The sequence below is a fragment of the Oreochromis aureus genome, linkage group 19 (genome assembly GCF_013358895.1).
Source record: "Oreochromis aureus strain Israel breed Guangdong linkage group 19, ZZ_aureus, whole genome shotgun sequence".
Classification (NCBI taxonomy): Eukaryota; Metazoa; Chordata; class Actinopteri; order Cichliformes; family Cichlidae; genus Oreochromis; species Oreochromis aureus.
In genome coordinates this window covers 6,456,237-6,477,459 of record NC_052960.1, presented here as the reverse complement: position 1 = coordinate 6,477,459, position 21,223 = coordinate 6,456,237, and the positions used below count along the sequence as shown (strand labels likewise).

General features: G+C 40.3%; 1 protein-coding gene across 3 annotated transcripts in view; it reads right to left on the bottom strand.

The window, feature by feature from the left end:
* Positions 1-21,223, bottom strand: part of rock2a (rho-associated, coiled-coil containing protein kinase 2a) — a 45,493-nt gene that overhangs the window by 22,975 nt on the left and 1,295 nt on the right. The gene's annotated exons all lie outside the window — the stretch shown is intronic.

The following is a 21,223-nucleotide window of genomic DNA, read 5'->3' as shown; positions in this document are numbered from 1 at the left end:
TTGAATCTAAATTTGTGACAGAGACAGGCTACGATGCATCCGAGTTTGTGTGTAAATAACACACATTTAAACAATAGGAGCATAAAAACAACCAAAATAAGAATGAGTAATGTAAAAAATAAATAAATAAATAAAGGTAGAAAAAACTAAAAGGAATATATTATATTACTGCATAAAGGTCAGCAGTTCTTTCATCTATTGTCCATTATATTTAAAAAGACCTTATGAGTCACATCTGTGGGCAGATTACTCCAGAGATTTGTTCCATAAAAAAAAGAAAAAGAAAAAAGTATATGTAAATATATTGAACCGAGTTCAACAAACAAATGAATAAAAATAAGATAATAAAAATAAGTGAAAGTACACAGTCTCAAAGTTGGATGTCCATTTTCTCAATGTTTTCTACATTTTTTGTTTAAAATTCTCAGAGAGGAGGGCATTTGTTCCACTTCACACATTTCCTGAATTATTTTTATCCTTTTAAAGTCTTAACAAAGAATATCCAAAAACAACCATTTTCTTGGTCAATGGGCTTTTTGTTTGTTTGTTTGTTTGTTTAACTGGCACAGATAATAATTGAACTTGACACTGCAGGATAGTTCATGAAAAACATCGGCAGACATATACCCAGGTATAATCTGATGACTACTAATTAAATGGTAAATGGCCTGTATTTGTATAGCGCTTTACTTAGTCCCTAAGGACCCCAAAGCGCTTTACACTACATTCAGTCATTCACCCATTCACACACTGGTGATGGCAAGCTACATTGTAGCCACAGCTGCCAACAACTGTAACAACTTTACAGTTAACAACTTTTTTAAATTCTGAAAGGAAACTCCTTCACCTTCAAAAGTGTTCAAAGATCACTCGCAGGTTCTTCGGAAAGGGTTTTAAGGAGATCCATCAACATATTAGCATCTTTCAGGCACTCCAGTAAGCCCTTTAGAGAAGTCATGGTTTTGTTTCCCAGCAGCACATTAATCTGAAAATCATTTGTACAGCATTTACTAAACCTAAGGGAGCGAAACCAAAAGGCTAGGCTGAGAGTGGACCACAGAGGGACCTCACATGACCTAAATGAGCAGCTAATGAGCATCCATCCTATTTGGAAAGCTTCTAAAAATAAATAATTAAATGAATGATTTTTTTTTCCCAAGCATCTTCTATTCCAATAAAGGCAACATGCTAACTTAAAGCAAATCCAAATTCAACATTACAGACCACTGACCGCCTTTCTAAGGACAGTTTATGTTCTGTCTATTTTCTCACCACTGCACAGAACGAAAACAGTTCCACATCAATGCAACCCAGCGAGTCTGAATGAAAAGGGCCAACTTCCCCTCAGCATTTCATTCAACACAACAGTGCTCAACTTGACTGACTGGATACACAAACAGCAACTACATACAGAAGAAAATTGTTTTAACTGAAAGCTGTGTTCCTCGAGAGAGACAGACTGTGGAGCAGTGACTCATTTTTCCATCAGCAGCTGCCTTCTTGATTCTCTGATATTCATCTGATAAATGATGAACACGCTGTTTCTATAACCTTTTGAAAACAGGCAGTCCGAGAGAGATGAAGTCACCTCCACATACACGCCACACAGTCATAGCCTCAGACCTGCATTTACCACACTCATAGTGCTGAACACTAGAGCAGGGCGATATGACCAAAAATATTTATCACGCTATACATTTGAAAATTTGCGATAACGATATAACTGACGATATAATTGACACTAGACAAAATACTTTACAACTCCACAACTTTATTAGTGCAAAAAACCCCATCAATGTAATGTATTTTCACTTAAACAAGCAGCTGTTTTTTATGTGCATTAAAGTTACATAAAAATTACAGTTTAACCAAAAGGCATTTCCAGTGGAAATTGGCCGACATATCCTCAGCATAAGCATGTATAATATCCACAAAACTTAAAAAGAGGTTATACACACACAATACGGTAACATTATGTTGAAGCACGGTACGTATCACTCCACGAGGCGCCTGCCTACGATAGTCGTAATGCTCCGACAATCCATCAAGCGGTGCGGGTTCGTAGCTTAGCAAAGTCGTACTGAAACATTTGACAGATTTTTGAGCGCCGTGTACCACATAAAATCGTTTCGAGGTCAGTAAACACAACCAGAATTCATACATAAGGCACACGGGATTATAAGGGACACTGTCGATTTTCAGAAATATCAAAGGATTGATTTTAAGTGTGCCGTATTTTCCAAAAAACACGGTGATAACGGCGGCCCGCTAGCATGCTCTACCAAAAATAGTGCTTTGTTGTGTATCTGACGGACGAAAGCTAAACCAGTTCCACACCATTGAAGTTGCAGCATTTTTACAAACCAATTCTGGTTCATCCGTTTCATTTAACGATCCACTTTCGCTCTTCTCATTCTGCGTCGCAGCCATGTGCGTATGTAAACATAGGCACTGCGCATGCGCGTTTTACCCATATTCTATCGCGATATTTCATTATCCTATCGTTACCCAAAATTACACCGGTATTACCGTGAACGGTATGATATGGCCCAGCCCTACTGAACACCCTCATAGTATTTATAGTAGCGATGCAACGATACCAATTTTTTCAAACCGATCCGATACCGATACTTGGATCTGAGTACTTGCCGATACCGAGTACAAAATCCGATACTTCTACCACACACAAGTTAAACTTAACCAGTAGTAAAGAAACGACCCCAGACAACTCTTTAACACAAACGAAAACGTTTACTGAGCGTAAGGGCAGAGACAAATACTGTACAACACATCCCTTTTTAAACTCAAATGATATTCCAATTCCTTAACCAAATGAAATACACTGTATAAATGACATAATTCCCTTTCAAATTATATTAAACAACCCAACTTATGTTATCACCTTTTGGTAAGTGACTCACTAATATACACTCCAAAACACGTTATATAAATCCACTAAACACACAATATTCACACATGGGCTCCACACACTCACATTCACACTTGTTGCAGGCCTGTTTGCTGCTCACGCCGGACGATGGAGAAAAATCCTCTTCTCCCCAGTAAGAGCACAAAAGTCTGACTTACAGTTCAGCTGATCGGTGAGGTCGCCGTGCACCAGTCCCACACTAAATCCACTCCCTGCGGACCCGATGCTGTCTCTGCTACAGCACGTTAGCGAGTCACTGTCCAGCTCTCCGACAGCCCATAGCGGCTGCCTCCTTGGCGAAGCCAAGCAGTCCGGGCTAGCCTTTAGCCTCGGCGGTCGTAGCTGGAAACACAGCACGGTGGTGCGACCATTGAAACAAAAAGTCACTTCACCCACACTCTGTTGTGAAGCTCTCACACGGTCAGCTTTCTAGTCACACACTCTTTTCTGCTGGTTAACCTCAGTAAAACTAGCCGAGTCTCTCACTTTGGTTCAGCTAACCTCGTACATCTCTCCATGCAAGGTCCCGTTTTATGCTACCTTCACAGGCCTCCAGAAAATGAGAACTCTGAAAAATATTTTAACTCCTTCAGAGTTACATACCATAAAATAATAATTTTTATGATTAACATAACAGTTTGATTGCTCTAATTACCTGTATTTACCTTGCGACATATTACAGGGCAAATTAAATTCAGGGTAGAGTTACATCACATAACATCAACTGTGAACACCTTATGTTACCGTGGCGTTTAAGTCCATGGGAATTATGAGTATCCACTCCCAAATTCCCATCCGGGCTACATTAGTATCGGTTCATGGTATCGGTTAACTTTTACGAGTACGAGTACGCACACATTTTACAGTATCGGCCCCGATACCCGATACCAGTATCGGTATCGGTGCATCCCTAATTTATAGGCATGTAATAATAATAGTAATAATAATAATTTTATTTTTACAGTATGTAAATAGCATACAAAGTGCTTCACAACTTTTTGAAAATCCACACAAAGACACATCCCAACCTACAGTATATAAATTCATACCTGTTACAGAGTCTCAGCGGTGATTAAAAAAATTACTACAATTTTAAATATGGGGACCGTTTTCAATACTTGGATAAAAGTCCTTAGCGGCCGATGACTTCCTTAAGCCTAGAATCCATGGACATTAGTGTTTGGATTAGAGCTGGGCGATAAAACGATAACGACATGTATTGCGAAATAACTTTTTCTCGATAGAAAAATTTAACTATTGCGATAGGCCTCATCTCTCTTGTACTCTTAAAAAAAAAAAGAAAAAAAAGAACAGCCAATCCAAATTAAGTAGCGCAGAGCCGAACCAATCACAGCCGCAGCGTCACGTCACGTGACTTGTTACGTACAGCACAAGTGCCAAGGCGCACATGTGTATTTGTTTTTGCAGCCGTGCAGCCCGGGTAATGAAGGAAAGGAGTTTGCCGACTAGAGAAAAATCAACCGAGAGCGTGGCGCGAGGTTACGAAAAAAAAACAGATGATGGTTCCAATGCTGGAGAGCTTGTCGAACGGAAGGGCCACAGAAGTTCCGTAGTGTGAAGGTATTTCGGCTATTTCAAGTCTGACAAAAAACAGAGTAGCGCGCACTGTAAATTGTGCCGAAAGCAAGTCTGGAAATACAATAAAGCGGTGCATGCTCAGTCTCTGACTGAAAGCGCTAATTCATCATTCGGCTTTTGTCAGACTAAAGTAACTGTTAAAACTGTTTGAAAAGCTAAGCTATACAACAAGGAGAGATTGAGAATTTCCTTTTAGTTCTCAGTTTATTTGACATTGACAAAAGTTAGTCAATTTTGTCTGTTCTTCTGTAAAACGAACTAAGATTTATTTTTAGAATTAATATTTTGTTTCTAAGTGGAATTGACAATTTAGTCTGTTTTGTTTGTTCTATTTTGAAACTTAAACGCTTTAGCAGCTGCCTTTTGTGTAGTTTGCAATATTTGCCTTTATTTATCTGAAACTGAAGTCTCATGTTCCTTAAGTACATCTGCCCTGTTGAACTTATTATGGGAAATAAATATTTTAATTAAAACAAGCTGCTAATTATTTCACATTTTACTTGTGAGCAACGGCACATTTAAATCTTACAAATATAGTTATTTGGCTTATATCGTGATATATATCGTTATCGCCTGAAATGAAAAAAACATATCGTGATATGAAAAAATCTTATATCGCCCAGCTCTAGTTTGGATGTTCAGTCAGGCTATCTTCAGTTGGTGTTCGTTTACGAGTCTCTTTGCCTTCGGTTTTATGTTCAGTAACTGAAAAGCATGTGCTCCTGGGCTGAGAACAGGTGACTGACTTGGCCACTGAAGACTGTTTTGCAATGAAAAATTCTTTGGTTGTTTTTGCAGTATACTTTGGTATATACATCGTCATAAACACTAGTAACTTTGCTTCCACCGTATCTGAGAGCTGATGTGGCATGCTTCTGTTTTCAAGTGGTTCCTTTCCTCCTAACTGCATGTTCTTATATGCATATTCTTTTGTTCACACTGGTTGGGACGAAGGCAGGGAGAATCTCAAATAGGTCTTGATGCATTCTCAATCATCCAGGAAAGTAAATCTCCAAAAGTTGAATCTGTTCATCTGGACGTAGCGTTTGGTGGGAGAAACGTTTCGTCACTCATCCAAGTGACTTCTTCAGTCTCAGCTGACTGCAGGTTTCCCCAAACCTTATAAACAGTACATTTGCATAATGACTGAAACCAGCCCACTGAGGGAACAATGGGCTGTGAGGTCAGTTCCTTAATCATAATTATGCAAATTCCCATGACCATTGATCAACAATCACTGACCAAAACCCACTGATCAAAGAACACTGATCAATGGCCATGAGTACCATTCACAGAGAGTTGGGGAATGGCTGCAATCACAGCATTGTAAGATGGCGAAAGATGTACTCTTGTACTCTTACTCTTATTTCCATCAGTAATGGGGGACATCTAATAGCTGACATGTACCGTAAACCTACGCATACGGATCAGTATCTAAGGTTTGACTCTCATCATCCACTGGAGCACAAACTGGGTGTCATCAGGACGCTACAACACAGAGCGAACACCATCCCCACTGACACAGCGGCCAGGGAGGCAGAAGAACAGCACATCAAGAAGGCCCTGAGTAAATGTGGTTATCCCAGCTGGACTTTTGTCAAAGCTGGGAAGGCACCTAAAGAAAGCTCCAGCCGATCCAGGAGAGAAGGACAACCGCCGCCCAGGCGAAAACCTGTAGTGATCCCATATGTGTCAGGAGTATCGGAACAGTTGAGACGCATTTTTTCTAAACACCGGGTCTCTGTGGCTTTTAAACCCCAAAACACGCTGCGCCAAAAACTGGTCCACCCCAAGGATCGGGTCCCCCGACACAAACAGAGTAACATAGTGGACGCTGTTAAGTGCCAGGAGGATTGCCAGGATTTATACATCGGGAAACCAAACAACCTCTAGCGGCGGATGGCACAACACAGAAGAGCAACCTCATCAGGCCAGGACTCTGCAGTTTATTTACACCTACAGGCCAGAGGACACTCTTTCAACGATGAGGATGTACACATCCTGGACAGGGAAGAACGCTGGTTTGAGCGTGGAGTCAAGGAGGCCATTTACGTGAAAAGGGAAAGACCATCTCTGAATCAAGGAGGGGGCCTAAGAGTACATCTTTCGCCATCTTAAAATGCTGCGATTGCAGCCATTCCCCAAATCTCTGTGAATGGTACTCATGGCCATTGATCAGTGTTCTTTGATCAGTGGGTTTTGGTCAGTGATTGTTGATCAATGGTCATGGGAATTTGCATAATTATGATTAAGGAACTGACCTCACAGCCCATTGTTCCCTCAGTGGGCCGGTTTCAGTCATTATGCAAATGTACTGTTTATAAGGTTTGGGGAAACCTGCAGTCAGCTGAGACCGAAGAAGTCACTTGGATGAGTGACGAAACGTTTCTCCCACCAAACGCTACGTCCAGATGAACAGATTCAACTTTTGGAGAATCTCAAATAGGCTTCTATACAACCAAATTTCTGAGGAAATAGGAACAAGAGGAGTCACCCCATGGCACTACCCGCCTCTCTTGTGAGGCAGCTCTACCACCTAAAGGTATTTGAGAAAGTGTGTGAACAGCTGAATAAAACAAACCCAAAATTAGACACACTCATTTTTGTTTTTTCTCTGACACACACACAGTCTGATTCATGGACATGCCTGAAAAATGTGTGGCAGGCAAAAGCAAAGCAGCTGATGAGTATTTACCCCAAACTAAACAGTGGTCAGTACGTTATTACTCACAGATGTATTTCAGTTATTCTTGTGACATCTGATTACCTTTCACAAAAAAAAATAAAAAAAATTCTGTGATGTGTGTTGTCCTGTTATATTCATATTCTTCCCCGACAGGAAGAAAAACTGGGCACTGAACTACAGTATCGCAGTTCAGCCGAATATTCGTGGCATTCAGACATTTCATAAGTATGACCCAGGGCAATGCAGGGAAACCATTAAATAAGCAGAGGATGGACTGTTGCTAACCTCTAATCATTACAGCGTGTAACAGTAAGGAAGTCATCTATCAACTTTTGTCAGCTATGCATTCCTCAACGGTCAATAAGGAGCAGTTCGTAACGCTGGACCGAGCCAAATGAGAACATGAGAACACGACGCAGTGCATACGCTGCATACTTGTCACTTTCCTTTTTCTTTTCTTTTTCTTTCATTATTGCGCTTTTAGGCGTTGTGATACAATCAGTTTCATCACTTCCTTTCTAGTCTGCTCCACCTTTTGTTCTGCAACCTCTCAGACTTATCTGCCTGTCCTCCTTCTCTCTCCATCGTTCTCCGCTCGGATGAAATCGGCTTACGTCGAGCGAGCGGAGCACTCTGTTTCATCAACTCAACTTCCCCATTAAAGGACCGACCTCTCACAAAACTACTATTTAAGGGAAAAAAAATACACACATGTGTGGGGGTGGAGGTTTGCTGGGTGTGTGTGTGTGTGCGTGCATGTGCGTGTACATATACCTACATGCACACATGCGCGAGCATGGCAATACAGGAAATGATCCACCCCACCCCAGGGCTGGCAGATAATTTCACTGTGTCATGAAGCCGGTCCCTGTGTGCAAGTCATTTCCTCTGAGGCACCGTTACTGCTGCTACTGCAGCTCTATATTCGTCAGGCGGTGAGAAACAATGAAAAACACATAATGGATGCATAGTAGCAGTGTCCAAAATTAGCTCAATGAATCAACAGCAAAAATCCAACAACCAAGCATATTTTCATATAATAAATTGCCTTTTTGTGTCACATTGTACCTTTCATTTAGTCCATATTGTATGTATAATAAAAAAGATGACTAAAAATTTTGAAACAAAAAGTTTAAATATGACATATGTTGATCAGAAGTTAATCAGATGCTACCCGAGTACAAGTCTTGATCACAAAATTCTGCTGATTATTGAAGTTTTTAAAGTAGAGATTAGTCTTTGTTGTTTAGTGGGGGTTTATTAGGGATCGTGCCTGGCCGGTACAGAGGTGTGTGTGTGTGTGTGTGTGCGTGTGTGCGTGTGTGCGCGTGTGTGTGTGTGCGTGTGCTGCGCCTTCCATTTGTCTTGGAAGTCGGATGTCAGAGTGACATTACGATCGAGTTGAGTGTGTTTAAATAGTAACATGATGTAGTAAACAAACAAACAAAAGTAAAAGAAGCAGGATTTATTTTGCCCCTTAGCAAGGTGGAGCCACTCATGCATTACTAACAACACAACAGTATAGTGCTCGTTTTTTGCACAGCTACACAACATTCACGGATAGAACCCAGTCAATGCTTTGCATATGGCTTATTTATTTAGAGTCACAAACACACTGCAGTGGTGGCACAGATTTTACCCTTTTACTACCGCTTATGTTCACAGCCGCACAGCCCCCATTAAGTTGGGGTTGGTGGAGCGGCTCCAACTTTCCGAGTTGAAAATTCCGACTTCCAAGTTCAACTGGAATGCACCATCAGCCACTGATTCATTCCCATGATGTAAGTGTTCACTGAGGCCATTTTAATTCGGCTTTACAGAATTCTTTTACCATTTTTAAATACAAAACAAAATATGACACCATATGTGGCGGATGTACAGGTAGACAATCCTATTGATTTTATTTTAAAAGTCATGGCTGCCATTGCAGCTAGCCCCTGCCATTCCCTACCAGCTGGTTCACCTTTCACTGTTGTGGCTTTGCACAGAGCCTATTATTCAATTATATATTTGTCAATTCTTCAACAAAACTGTCAGAAAGCATAATTTTCTTGCATCTGTATAGTTTTATGATAACAGCAGTTGCCCTAGCATGCAGGCTGAAATCTGTTAGTGTCTGTTAACAAATCCAGTGTATTCATTTAGGGTACTGCGTGCATAGCTGAAGTCATTTTCAAAGGCGAAAGAACAGCCCACAAAACCACAACAGGCTCCATGAAGTGACTTACAATCAGTACTGCCGACTATCTATGATAAAACAAGCAGCACTGCTCAGCATTTTCTACCAGAGACGGACACACGTCTGAAAAGGCCGCACATGCAGCACATGTACGTGAGATGCATCCTCTTTTCTGTCCATGCAATGAAAGCAAACATGCACAATACATCTTCAAAGTAAGCAGAATGTAAGTGTCATTCACAAGTTCAGAAATTAACCGCCAGTAACCTGTCACATATTGTCAAAGTGAAACCGCTCAAGCAAGGCTGGACAGAGAAAGCTCTACACCCAAGCAACCACACTATAAAAGATCGAATGGAGAAGGAATTCAGTTTTGCAGATTTCCAACTTTGGACATGAAAAAGTTGACAAAAGCCGTTTGCTGACAGTTGCCACGAGAAATGCAAAGTAAACACTGGTAACGCTTGGACTGGCTGCAGGCACGTAGCAAACATTCCCCATTTACAAGCTGGACCTCATGGTGATATATTTTTCTTATCCTTGTCCTTTCTGAAACCCTCCTTTAAATAAGATGAATCAAGTGTGGGGGAGGTACAAATAAATGTTACCGTGGTGATGATGAGAGGCTCCACAGCGAGAGAGTGATATTATGTTGGTGGACACACATTTGTTTTTTTATTTTATTTTGTTTGCTAATTGCACCAGTCCACTTCAAAATGCTTTCCTGAACCACATTTATATTAATTCTTACACTGCAGGATTAGCAGTAACCTCAAAGGTCATGCATAATAAGCCATTTAGTGCATTGGAGTTACACAAGAGAAATGACTGCAAATCGCTCTTTCAATTAACTTCCATTACTGTAAAAAAAATAAAATAAATGTAAATGCAAAGGCGACTCCGAAAGTCTGTGGAAGCAGCATTTTATGAATATTAAATAAGTGGTTAAGTCTCTGGGGGAGTGAAGCTGCATCAATAGTTTTAACTTCAATGAATTTGAGACAATAAACAGGTAAATATATAACCTTAACAATAATGACAGTCACTAAAACCACAAAATACTTACAATACTCGTTCCTCATTCCTTTAAAATGTGACGTAAACTGCCATTTCTGATCTTCATTTAGGGCCCCCACCCCATATCTACTGCATGCATTTATGCAAAGAAAAACAGGAATGTGTTTTAAGCCCAATACACAGGCCTAGAAAGCAGTCAGCAACCTCCCTACCAGCCACCAATAGCAAAGGCAATTTGTTTGTTCCCCAACTTTTTGGCAAATGATTACTGTCTCTGCAATATCATTTGCTAAAGCCCTGATAAGGGGCCTGAAGACAGTTCAGTAACCCTCGCACACCAGGGCCACTTTAGAAAAATGTGTATATCCTGACTGACTAGCAAGTGGTTGCTTGAGAAATAGGTCGCGAAGAGGGTGATGCACCAAAAACATCCTTGCAACTCCTTTGGTCACTAGGAGATTGCCACAGTAGCCCCCTGGCTATAGAAATAAAGCATAACTTTTACTGTGAAGGTGAACAGTCTCCATTTGGTTTATGTTACATCGTCGTCGTTGTTGTTGTCGTTGTTGTTGTTAGCTACAAATGTAATCACAAAGAGGTTTTTGGTGCAGCGCCCTCTTTGCCAGCAATTTCTCCTAGCAACATCTAGTAGCCAATGAGGTTATTGACTGGCCTCTAGGGCTATGTGACTGATGCCTTATAGCCACTTAGTTATTTTTAATATTTACTGCATTTAAAATCATACATGTTTATTTTTTACATTCATGATTTTGGCCGTTTTGGTCCTCTGTATATCTGGATATATAGCCCTTTTGGATAACTAATTTAGTGTTGGCTTCACTTAAATTAAAGGGAATGTTTATTTCTGTAATAATCAATGTGAGTAATTACAGATTGTCCAGTCAGTTTCTTTAGCACACTTTGATATATAGTAGGCTACACTTCCTTGTAGAGTTATTAACATCCTTACAGTCTCCCTGAGCTGATAGGAGTATCTTCCCAGTCAGGCTTATCAGTATGAATTGCTATGTATCTATTAGATGGCTCTTTATCTTTGCTATACTGTAATCCAGCCCGTGGGTTATGGCTCGTCGCATAGCAACTCCTGCAAAATACAAAGAGCTGAGACTGGTTGAAGTCGCAGAGAAGCAGGAGGCAGGCATTTTATAAGAGCTCCGTTTCGGCACATTCTATTCTTCTCCCTTTTTATTTACCCAACCCGCCGCTGACAGAGCGGTTGTTCTCCCCTCGCCTGCTTCCATTCTTTATCACCCTATAAAAAGCCACGTGGATCCACCAGTCAAGAATGCAATGATGTTAACCTGAAAGGAGCTAAAAGCAGAAAAGGAATAGCCCTAACTATTAAAAGTCACAACCTCCCTCTGCTCCACTTTTAGTCCACTCCCCCCACCACTCTTCCTCTCCTCATAACCGTCTCATCACTAGGCATGTGGAACAGAAAACAAGCAGCACTGCTCTGAGCTTTAAAAGGATTGAGCAGAAAGTTGATGTTTTGATAGAATTCCAGCAGTTTTAAAAATAGTTGTGGGGATAAATGGTGGGCTGGCCAGCCGGGCAGAGTGAGGGGAACTTGCCAGGCAGAGCCCATAAACTCTTCGAGAAAGACAACAGCAGGAATCCTGGGTTCACAAATAGCGCAGCTAATGTCTCCACTGGGAATAACAATTATTTCTTGCTCCTGAATTTGACATATTTTTGTCTCATGCTCCTGCGCCCTCCCCACTCTTTATTATTAAGTACACTGAGGAATGTGCCAGGAAAAAAGGGGCAAGGGAAGACTGCTTGCACATAAATACTTAATCTCAAAGCTTATAATAATGATGTTCTGTCAACCAGCCATTCTGCTGTTTGACATTTAAACTCATGTTCTATCCATTGAGCACAAAGACTGTATTTGTGCAAACCACGCTTCAATTTTGCAGGAACCTGTCCCATTTCATACTAAAATGTTAAAACATTGTTTTTACTGACAATTGACCCAAGGATTACATCAAGCCTGCCCTGGTTAATGGCTACCATTTTCTGGCAAACTGTTGGGCCTCAAGTCTCTGAAAAAAATTCCTCTAATTAAGCAATCCAAGAGGGAAACCGAACCCTTTCCTTAGAATTCAGAAATTCCTTTATTTTAAGTCTATTGCCACAGACCGTATTAAAGACAGACATAGTTTCTGAGTTTAAGAAGTGAAGCCGACCTAGAAGTTTCCTCAACCTGCATTCCTTTTAATGCCCAGCAGGATGTGATGCCTGCAGTTGTAAAAATTACTTAAAATCCTACAAAAATCTATAAGTAATAGATGTTTTAGGTCATGCTGAGTAAAATGTTCTCTGCCCAACAGCTTTCAACAGTCAAAGCCACCACTCATTCAGCACATCTGGTTTGAGCAGGAAACAGCAGGATGGCAACGGTGAAAAAATGCTCTTCAGAAGCTAACCGGTGACAACGTGGTGGCTATTTCCATATGTCCTCACATTTATAAAATGCTTTTCTAGTCTTACTGACCACTTTAGACTACAAGTTACATTCTAGCTGTGCATAAAGTGTGTTATTCTATACATTTCAAGCACTTAATCTACCACACATCCACAGCTAAACCATGCATGCATATGTTTGGACTGCGGAAGGAAGCAAGGTTCAAATGAGGCGAGTTGCCCGTGCTAACCACTGCACAACCATACCACCCAATCTGGGGCAAATTTAAATTACACTCCCCCCCCCACACACACACACACACACACACAAAGATGACATCATTAGGCTAGGATTCTGTTTTGATCCTTTGGCACATCTATAAGTACATTTGTATATAAATATTTTTAGTATTGACACAAACCATTTCAATTATAACTGCCAGCTTCAACACAAACACTCCCGGTCTAAACTCGAGTGCGAACATACGAATGTCCTTGTTTGTGTTTATTAAAGGCAGTGAACTCACTGACAATCTGTAGCTGTTTGGTAATGAGCTGTATAGCTCTGTTGTTGCTGCTGGCTACACACAATGCAGGCTGTGCGTTGCTAAGATCAACTGAATAAATATTGTTTGCTTGTGAAAATGAACACTAATGCGTATCTATGAGTGCCCGAGCCTGTGCATATGCATGTGTGCATGACAGAAAGTTTGTGTATGCGTGTAGGAGGCTGTGTTTCACCAGCAGGTTGTGATGGAATGATAAGGCTGAGGCCAGATGGATTGGTTGTGCGTTTTGCGTGGGAGCCTCCTGTTCTCTTCTCTGCTCTTCTCACTCACACCCTCAGTTGAAACTAAAAATATACCAAGACTCAGGTATTAAACTCCTCAATGCTCGCACCACGGGGGGGAAGATTTTGCACAGCATGACAACAAAGTCAACAACAGGATTGTTGCCTTCACTGTTAACCACAGAGCACTTTGCATAACTGAGTTCATGACCCTACAGTTTTGATCGGTGTGGGAACTGAAAGTTCTTCAAAAGTTAAGTCTTCCTGCAGAGCAGTAAGATCCAAAAACTATGCAGGAAGGTCACAGAACCTGAGTGCTGCATTATAACCAAATCCTACTTTAAGTTAAAATATCAACCACAGTCTTTATGTCTAGACAAAAACAGCAAAGAGATTAAGGTGAAATCTCTGTGTGCATACATGAGAACCCTATACCACTGTAAACACATCAATATCTCAGATTTCAGCTTTGCTTCTAGTCCAAATGTCATATTAAGGAGAAGTCTGGTTTATTTCAACCTGGCAGACCTCTAAATATTGTGTCTGGAAGAGTCATGTTAACTTTATATTCTCTGTTGTGGCGATTGAGGGAAATGTGGACTCAAAAAAATATGAGAAAACTGGCATGCTGGCCCAATCACCACCAGCGTTTTTTGTTATGTGTGTGTGAGGCTGACTGAGTGTGGCCATAGTGTCAAAAGTCCTTCCAATTCTGGTTTAGACTAGGCCCAAAGTCCACAGAAGAAGAGCCAAATCACATGGATGATGACACACGGAAGACAAAAACGCAGGAAAACAACACAAAGTTCCTGTAACACAACTCAGGAAACTAGTAGTGTTTCCTGCCCTCGTCTTTGATGCAAAGAGCAGGGTCATTCCAATGCCACGATTGGAAAATCTCCATGCAAGTTTTGAGAAAGTCACTTCTTGTGCTTGCATTCTTCCTCATTCAAAGATTTCTTCTCACATCCCTGTTGGACAGCTCCTGACTCATATCTTGTTCCATTTGTCTGAGGTATTATATAACGTGAAATCAAGGTGCTGAGAATTAGGTGTTTATTAATGTGTGGGTATTTTTGTTCAGTGAGTAATTAATTTTTTACAGCTGGCTGAGGAAAAGCAAAATGAACACTCGAGATTTATCAGAATTTATTTAGGTAATGTAACACAAAGTATAAGTGTTTGCATGAACTGCCTGCAAGTAGTTACAGAAAAACAGGTGATTGCTGTCCAAGATTAGCTCTAATCTTTTCGACTTGAGAGCAGCCACTTCACTAGAGATTTTCTCAAAAATGTGTCCAACAAACTGTAACACTGAAAAACAAGAGCAGGGACACAAATGTGATCATTAATTAGCTATAGCACTGTGGGCAAAGATCCATCTTTACATATGATCTGGCATCAACTACAAAGAACATATTATATATAGTCATAGACTTCTGATGTTAAGGGAAATGACAGTGTCACTTTTTATCAACTCTCCGTTGTAGTATTTCTTGCACTAATGTTGCAATTTAGCTTAAAAACACAGTCTGACTCAACCCACTGCCTGGTTTGATGAACCGTTGTTTACAGTGGTTTCAAAATGGTCACATTGGGCATATCATATTTGAATTGCATGTGAAAAAATAACTGTTTGATATTGTATATGGGACACCACATAGGCAAAAAGCAAAATACCTGCGATAGGCCAACACTGAGAAGTGAACATCAATACACAGATGTATAAAGTAAAGTTGTATTCAAAATACATGCTGTGCAACACAAAACAATAATAAATTGCCCAAAATCTTAACTTGCTGCCAAATATAGAGCAACCCATTGAGTGTCCAATGTATAGGAAACAGCAAATGAGGAAACAAGGAGGTTCATTTTGGACAAAAGTTCATTCTTGGCCAGGTTGGGTAACTTCCTGGGGTTCTCAGAGTTTAGCTGACAGGAAACCACCTGTTTGACACGTAAACCTTCAAAAACCAGCATCATATTACTTTAATCACCAAAATTAATGAGATGCAACATGTCAATTAGTTAGCTTTATTAGTGTAAAAAAAGGCAGGTGTTGGTTTTTCCTCTTATTTTGCTTTTGTGCTTTTTGTGCTTTTGAAAGTTGACCAGGTCAGTTACTTGAATTTAGATTATGAAAACAAAATAACTGGGAAAAATTGATGACTGTTGTGTGTTAATTTTCACTTTAATACTCTTGCCTTTTTGTGCACTTTGCCATCTCCTAAAAGCTCACAGTTTAGGGCAGCTCAAGCCAAGACGAGTAAAGGAGAGCCTTCAGTTCATGCAGATGAACCCGTGGAAGGCTTATCAACAATTGCCTGCAGTTTTCTCCAGATTGCTCACACTATAGCTACTGCGCAGGTTTCCCAAAGCACACAAGGACCCCTCTACACCCCGATTTGCGCCTGCAGACATCCCATGGTGGCAGCAAGCCAGCAGAGACCAGAGTGTGTCCTTGCAAGACGAGCTTTGCGGTTAAAAACCCCACCTAACAATCAGAACTCAACTACCAGACGACCCAGTTCCCTACATCAATATTTGTTCTACTCCTCAGTTATTTTTTAAGTTTAAGGAAATCCCCTGTAAAGGCATATGCTTTTAACTTCAGCAACTACATGATGTTTGCTAAGCCAATGAATAACTGGGTTAAATAATCAGAATTAAAATTCTGACCTAAATAAATAAATAAAAAAATTTCCCCCTTTCTTTTTCTTTCTTACAGGCCTTAAGCTTTTTTTAAAATAAGCCTCTGGTGGGCCATGTATGGCTTTAATAAACAAGGAAAACCCTTATCATGTTTCCTAGCTCTGACCACTAAAGGAGACCAGGAGCTGCATAACTGAAGTGAAGGATGACATTTTGAGACTGCTCAGGGTTTGCACACCCGGAAGACGCCGGGTCTTCTTCACTGGAGTGGAGCGAAAAACCAAAAAAAGACCACGGAGAGGCCCGGCCGACTCACCAGAGGTGGTGTGGAGCATAGAGACTGGCTTGTTTTGAAGGAAAAAAAAAATTGGCTGGGGCCACCATCCCCAGTGCCTTATAAGGCAGTGTTTCTATCCAGCTAGCACACTGAAGCCGGGTCTGGTCTGCTGCTGCTGTTTGCCTGAGAGCAACTCAACTACACTGCAGAGAAGAAGCCAAAACTCAGGTTGACTAAGAGGGGATTTCATTTATCCCAATAGCTACAGAGGAAGAAAGTCTAGTGTAGGTGAGAAGTGGAGTGACAATAAGTTAAAGGGGAGGGGAAGAAAGAAAAAAGCTGAAGAAAATGTGAGATGGGAGATGCTCAATGAGAAGAAAAAAAATTAATGGAAAAAACAAAATGAAGCATATACGAGTAGGAATAGGGAGATAAAAAAGGGCGTGAATAACCAGTACTAGGCAAAGGAGACAGCATATGTATTAAAAGGCTTTCCCAACTAATGCTGAATAAAAAGAGCATCACTCCAAATGATCTTAAAAGAAATGGACAGGGATTGCCCCCCAGAGATAAACTGGAAGGCATCATACAAGCTTTTAGCTCTATTTCCCATATCATTCACACATAAGTGCTGTGCATTAAGTTATCTGCACGCCCTGGGCCTGCAAAAGTATGAAAACACAGTTAACATACCTGCAGTGTGTTTAACAAGCCTGAGGGGAGGGGCTGAGAGAAAAGTAGGGCCAGGGAAAAGAGATAAGCCTAGAAAGCGAAAGGGGAAAGTGCAGGCAGGATAGAAGTCTATGGAACTTTGAGCCCCATGTATGGCTGCCAACTATTTACTCAGTGAGGTCATTTCCTTTAGGACAGCAGAAACTTGAGTGATTTGCAAATAACCTGTCCATACTTTAGATTTGTCTTTTTCTTTAATTCTGGAAAAGGCCTCATCTTGTGCTTGCTCCTTAACAATCACTGCCTGTACTTGGAGCTGCCAAGTTAAGTCCTGCACTTCAGTCAGCAGTGGTATGCTGCCAAATAACGATCCCTACCGTTTGCACAAGGGGACGGTTGCTGAGACTTAAGGTTACGCTTGATCGAGTGCTGATAGAGGCAATATAGTGATCTACAGTTTATATAACCACAGAGCGGGGCGGCATTAACGCATCATTTAAGTATTATTTTTTCCCCTGGCTGTTCTGTGGGTGGATTTACAGATAGCACCTCTGCTCCCTCCCATCAAAAGAGTTGAAGATTGACTAAGGAAGGTGACTGAGTTTCCCTGACAGATGCTGCACATTCCTCCACGTCAGTTTTCCTTATCCTAAAGGAAGCCTGCCCACTGCTCCTTAGAAAGTCTTAAATGCATTACCTTCATGATCACTTTAAAAAAAAAAAAAAAAGAAAGAAAGAAAAGGAAGAAAAGCACAAACCTGAAATTAATTACCGAGTTTCCTTCACTAAGCTGTTAGTGAGAAGAATAAATAAAAGGTCCACACAATGTGGCTCCCTCTGGTACCGTTGCCATGCCACAATAACAGGGGATTTGTGATTCATTATTTACCAAATATGAGCCTGTGAGCAATTATCTAGGCACTTTAAGTATGCATGCTTTTCCTTCACCTGCAAAAAAAACCCCAAAACCCAAACAAATACAAGATATATCTTAGCATTTACTGTTTGTGTGCATGCGTGTGTCTGAATCCCACCCCGAGCAGCAAAACTTCTTGATCCCAGCGACAGCACCGAGGCTGCTAAAAATGGAAAACTGCAGCCTGTTCTCTCCTACGCATGCTTCCCACTCAACTTTTGTCTCAAACACTCAACACCTCTCTCTCACCAGCTCATGTGCAGGAAGTAAACACCACCGGTGGTCAAGTTATGCCGAATTCTTCTTCTTCTTTTCTTTTTAGAAGAGGGAACAGACCAGGATTGCCTCAAGTTGTATGGAGGGGGGCGGGAGAAACCCAGGAAAAGGGATGTATGGGAAAGGGGGGGGCCTGAGTCAGAAGGGGCCCATTAAAAGGGGTGAGGTGATGCTTTTTAAGATAGAGCTGACAGTGTGTTTGCACTCTGTCACATCCAGTTAGGGGCCCCAGAAATTCAAACACCACCCTGTAACTTTAAAGCTAAAGCAGGCAACATCACACAATGTTGGCTCAAAGTTACAGTTAATAGGTCTGAAAATAGCTTGGGATTCCAGCTTTCCTAGGGTCCAGAAAATAACCGAGATCTAAATTTATTTTGGGAGAACAGAGTTGATCTAAATTGTCGGAAGACCTCTTTTCCCATTTAAGCCCAAAGTCATGATATACACTGGTGTAATGGGAGGATTTTTCCACTGCCTTATGCAACGTTAGGTCATCACAAAACTCAAAGACAGACACATTTAAACAGTCTCAACTCTAATACATCAGTCCTTTACCAAGTAAGAACACAAGAGTTATTTGATTGTATCAGTAGCAATAATTGCAAACGCTATCCTTATTTGGCTCAACATCCATTACTTCTGGGCCATCGTCCATACCCTGACAATCACTGAACTGCTAAAGAAATCACCAGATGTGGGTGGTTAATGAAAGGTCTGCAATCAGGCAAGTCCATCGTCTGTTAGTCCCCAAAAAAATTTATTTTAAAAATCTTTAAATTGTACGTCACACAAGCGGCTGTACAAACAGGTCTGATTCAGGCTTGCACAGGGTAAACACAGGGACCTGAGACATCGTTCACAATCTCATAACTTCTGACCACTTTACCTCTGAGGAAAAAAATTCAGGGAATGCACCGTCTCACTCCCCTCTCCTGAGGAAAGCAAAATAGAAATGGTTGCCAGGCTGTATGTGAGTAAGAACCAGCGTACTGATGTAACAGCACACGGACAACCACATTAAACAAAGATTACTGGTATGATTTTCTTAAGATAAACAAGAGTATGCAGATGCTACTGTGCTGATATTACACAGCATGTTCAAATTTCCTTTTTTTATTGTTAGTTATGTGGAATCTGCGGTGTGAACTTCTTCTGGCTTCTGAAGTGGGGCATGCTGGGAAATCTTCGAGAATCAATAGCTCAATGGCCGAACTGGAACATCGCCCCAGATCGCTCAACAAAAAGGCAATGACATTTATACCACAAGGGTTTTGGATTATCACAGAAAATAAGCTCTGTGGCAAATTGAAAGTTTATGATATTTACATTTTTCTTTTCTTCAAATGGAAAAATCTTCATAAACTTGCACCAATATGACCACCACAAAGCAACTGTGTTTGCTGTGATGGCATTGGAATCCAAAAACAACTTATATGGTCTTACTCAGCCACTTCGGCACTTATTAAAAGAATAAAGCTAAAGCAAATAAAGAAGTAGTCACCCAACTTGAAGGGGAAAAAAAAAGGTTGCAAGGGGAAAAAGGGGATCACACAAATGACACATTATTAGAAATGAACAGAGAGACTTTTGCAGATATCACCTGAGGGAGATGTTAAACCACAAATACCCAAATCAGTTGGCATTAAATGGTGGTTACCCTGCCAGCTTCCAAGTGGTCAAAGTCCGAGAAAAGTCTGATTATACCAAAGAGAAAACAGCAAGCGAGTGGTTGTCATGGTCAAACTACACAGATTATTTCCAGCAGTAAGAACACATCTTTCTTGGACAATCTCCCATTGTTTGCTACATCTGAGAAAAAGCTCTTTTGGACAATGACCAGACCTGACTCTTCCCATGCTATATTCATGTGTGTATAAACACAACACACAGAGGCTATGTTAATGCTGAGGCCAATATTCAAATGGAGGGGTAAGATAGCTGTCAGAGAAAGACAAACAGATGATAGATTTGACATGCCTCTCTATTCTAATCAAACGCAATGCTGTATGTAAGCACCAGAGCGTATTAAAATCCCACCCTACAAAACAGAAATATTTAAATCAAAATGTTCTCAGTCAGAATCTAATAGCAGCTGCTGACAGTACAAATAAATAAATAAATAAAACAAACAATTAAAATTGGACAAATAAACTAAACACATACTCACTGTTTTACCTCTTTAAAGTTAGTTTTTCTCCTTCAGCTACAAAGATGTCATGAAACTAATCTTTGATTTTCATCATTACTACTATTAAGGGAAATACTCCAGTTTCCAGAAGACTATCTTAATTAACTGTAAAATTAATTAAATTAATGATTTAAGCTGGTGTGCAAATATAGAGTACCTATTTAGGCAACATCCAGGAACAAAAGAAAATAAATCATTTTTATTTTTTCAAAAAAATAAGCCATTATACCATTTTTCGTGACACTGACATGATATAAACTGACACTTCAAATCAACTTATATATTTGCTTTCCTTAATACTATTGCTCATTTATTATCTTGTCACTTATTTACATTTGGGAGGAAAAGGGGGAAAAACAAATGGAAGATAAAGCAGAAATAATTAAGATTTAAATAATAATTTAGTGACACTTCAGATACACATTTACCTGAGGGGCTGAAACAGTAGGAGATATGAAAGTTTTACAACTTTCTATTTTCTTCTACTTTAATTTTTAATTTAATTTTAAACAATGTTATTATATATATTTTCTGATATTAATTGATGCCAATATGGTTTATTGAATTTTTGGCAGACTGGGTCCTCCATAGACAACATCCTATTTACAT